Consider the following 3,429-nt stretch of genomic DNA (forward strand, 5'->3'; position numbering starts at 1 on the left):
AAATCAGCATTAATTGTATATTAAGCCAAGAAGAAAAGAATAATTTTCTAGCTTTCAATGTTCCTTAAGCTCATGAGTGATCAAGTAGCTTAAGAGATAACGGAAAAAATTAAGCTAATTAAATTTCTAACTATAAAGTAGTAAATATAAGACTTATTAATTTTAATTTAGGGCATAAGAAAATTTAGAATGTCTCGTAGAATTTCCAAAATCATATTTTGTGGAACTGCGTTAAAGTATTTTTATTTTAATAAATAGTAATGGAGTAAAATAATTTTTTACAAGGACCTAATTATAGTCATTAGAGACTAATTATAATTAAATCATTCACTCTTCTTGATGGTTCGTCCACTTTTGCAGTGAATTCATACACTGTCAGTATGTTTCGCCTTCCCTGTAGTAGAATTTAAACTAAAACTTACACCAAAAAATCACACATATTTATCAATTGAATTTTTTTATTAAGAAAATATAATTATCTCTTGTAGTTATTATTTTTATCACTTTATCATGCATTTGAAAAATAAGGTGTTATAGAATGAGTTTTCCCAGTGAATGTGTATTTTTTATTCTCCTCGTAGTTGGGTTCAAATCTCTAATAGATTCTTCTGCTGTAAATTTCTATCGTCGTTTCTAGTTTTGGGCTTTTAGCCCCCTCATTTACCAAATATAAAATTAGTTATGTTTTCTCGAAAGAAACAATTATTTCTCTCTCATATCTATATAATTATACAAACAAGGTCTTCACTACTTTTTCTCTGTCTTGTTGACACCTGTCCACTGTCAATTCTCTGTCCTGTTGACACCTGTCCAGTTATAGACCTTCTTTTATGCTTCTTTGCTCATTGCCACGTGAAGGCTTTCTCCTTTCGGAAGGTTTGTGTTTTACAAGGCCCATTCTCTCTTCTTTGTGTCAGCTGTTGCAATTCCTTATTTCCACAACCTCCAAGCCACGTGTCACTTTCTAATTGCCGGATTTCACCGCACCATTTAATTCTCCTTAATTCCAAAACTTTCTTTTCTCTCTTCCATTTCTCTTGCATTCGTCCAGATTTTTCTCCTCCTCTTTCTTCTCTTTCTTTCCCTTTCTCTCACTGCTCATTTCTTCTTCTTCCTGTATTCTTTTTTTACTCTCACTTGAACTACAATGGTAGAGGACGTGTGTTTCCTCTACAAGGTACTTCTTTTCTACTTCCGTATTGCTCCTTTTTACCGTCAAACGCGTATGGTTTTTTTTTTTCCATTTGTGCGCTGACCCCTTTATCTCACTTTTCACTTCTTCTTTTGTTCTTCTCTTTTTCCCTTTTGAACTACAATGGTAGAAGTCGTGTGTTTATTTATGCAGAGAAGGTGGAAGAACACATTAAAGCTGCAATTTTTATCTCAAAAAATCGAAGAGTGCAGGTTCGTAAACACAAAAGCTTAAATTGACCCCTTTCTTCTTCTTCTTCTTCTTCTTCTTCTTCTTCTTCTTCTTCTTCTTCTTCTTCTTCTTCTTCTTCTTCTGTTCTTCTCTTTTTCCCTCTTGAACTACAATGGTAGAAGTCGTGTGTTTATTTATGCAGAGAAGGTGGAAGAACACATTAAAGCTGCGATTTTTATCTCAAAAAATCCAAGAGTGCAGGTTCGTAAACACAAAAGCTTAAATTGACCCCTTTCTTCTTCTTCTTCTTCTTCTTCTTCTTCTTCTTCTTCTTCTTCTTCTTCTTCTTCTTTTCTTCTCTTTTTCCCTCTTGAACTACAATGGTAGAAGTCGTGTATTTATTTATGCAGAGAAGATGGAAGAACACATTAAAGCTGCGATTTTTATCTCAAAAAATCTAAGAGTGCAGGTTCGTAAACACAAAAGCTTAAATTGACCCCTTTCTTCTTCTTCTTCTTCTTCTTCGTGTGTTTATTTATGCAGAGAAGGTGGAAGAACACATTAGAGCTGCGATTTTTATCTCAAAAAATCCAAGAGTACAGGTTCGTATACACAAAAGCTTAATTTTTTTTTGGTGTTCTGCCTTTATTTTGTTTTCTAACTTCTCACGCTATAAAAGTTTACATTTTTTGTGTTCCTCAGCCTTCTCTGATGTGCTCATTGCTTCCTATGCTCAACTTTTTGTGTTTTCGTCCTTTTTTGGTTGTGTAATGGTTCGATATATTTTTTGGCATGTTGTATGCAGACAAGGTGGAAGAACACATTAAAGCTGCCATTTTTATCTCAAAAACTCCATGACTACAGGTTCGTAAACACAAAAGCTCAATTTTTTTTGGTGTTCTGCCTTTATTTTGTTTTTTTTTCATTTGTGTGCTGACCCTTTTCTCTCACTTCTCACTTCTTCTTCTTCTTCTTCTTCTTCTTCTTCTTCTTCTTCTTCTTCTTCTTCTCTTTTTCTCTCTTAAACTACAATGGTAGAAGACGTGTGTTTATTTATGCAGAGAAGGTGGAAGAACACATTAAAGCTGCAATTTTTATCTCAAAAAATCCAAGAGTACAGGTTCGTAAACACAAAAGCTTAAATTTTTTTGGGTGTTCTGCCTTTATTTTGTTTTCTGACTTCTCAAGATATAAAAGTTTACATTTTTTTGTGTTCCTCAGCCTTCTCCAACGTGCTCATTGCTTCCTATGCTTAGCTTTTTGTGTTTTCGTCCTTTTTTGATTGTGTAATGGTTCGATATATTTTTTGACATGTGTGCAGAGAAGGTGGAAGAACACATTAAAGTTGCGATTTTTATCTCAAAAACTTCATGAGTACAGGTTCGTTAACATAAAAGCTTAAATTTTTTGGGGTGTTCTTCCTTTATTTTGTTTTCTACATGAGTACAACGATACCTTCTTTCTTTTACTATATATCTTCCCTTTTATATACCTTTTATATACATTTTCCCTTTATGCTTTCTGACCTTTTACTATGTGTGGACACCTTAATGTGCTTCTCTTTATCCCAGATAACAAAGAGAAAAAATGGAGCACTGGCAGACCTTGGTTGTTTTAAGTACTATGCCAAGCTTGCAGGAGGATTGCTGATTCAGCTGTGTTCCTATAAAACCTGTGGAATTTTGATTTGGTTCTTTTTTTTATATCAGGTTTTGATTTTGATTTTCTATAGTTAGGATTCAAAAGAGGTTGTTTAAGTAAAGTAGTTTAGTTTTGTGATAGTTGTATCCCCTTCTGCTTTTTATTGTAAGGGATGATGGATTTTTTACTTTTTACTAATATGAATAAGAATGAATGAATAAAGTTAAGGTGAAATGCATTGGTAGCTATTTGTATTTTTTGTAAGGCTGTGATGAGAAGAAGCTTATTCTTTATTATTTTTATCCTAAAGTAAAACAATCTATTCCTTGATAAGAAAAATAAAAAACGTGAATGGTGATTGGATTGATGATAAAATAGAATCATGGGTCTATAAATTATAAATTTCTATATTAGAATTCTACTTA

The 3,429-nt window shown here is 32.8% G+C and overlaps 1 long non-coding RNA gene across 4 annotated transcripts; it reads left to right on the top strand.

Moving 5' to 3' along the window:
* Positions 1-559: 559 nt before the first annotated feature.
* Positions 560-3,225, top strand: LOC102661983 (uncharacterized). 4 transcript variants are annotated; one of them, XR_005889252.1, is made up of 7 exons: positions 560-1,404; positions 1,566-1,624; positions 1,774-1,965; positions 2,169-2,227; positions 2,405-2,483; positions 2,685-2,743; positions 2,935-3,225. It is a non-coding gene; the product is annotated as an uncharacterized lncRNA (long non-coding RNA). The 4 variants fall into 4 exon arrangements; XR_005889254.1 differs by having other exon boundaries at positions 1,774-1,832; positions 1,907-1,965; positions 2,169-2,483; XR_005889251.1 differs by lacking the exon at positions 560-1,404 and having other exon boundaries at positions 1,488-1,624.
* The last annotated feature ends 204 nt before the right edge of the window (positions 3,226-3,429 follow it).

The sequence above is a fragment of the Glycine max genome, chromosome 17, assembly GCF_000004515.6.
Source record: "Glycine max cultivar Williams 82 chromosome 17, Glycine_max_v4.0, whole genome shotgun sequence".
NCBI classification, from domain to species: domain Eukaryota; kingdom Viridiplantae; phylum Streptophyta; class Magnoliopsida; order Fabales; family Fabaceae; genus Glycine; species Glycine max.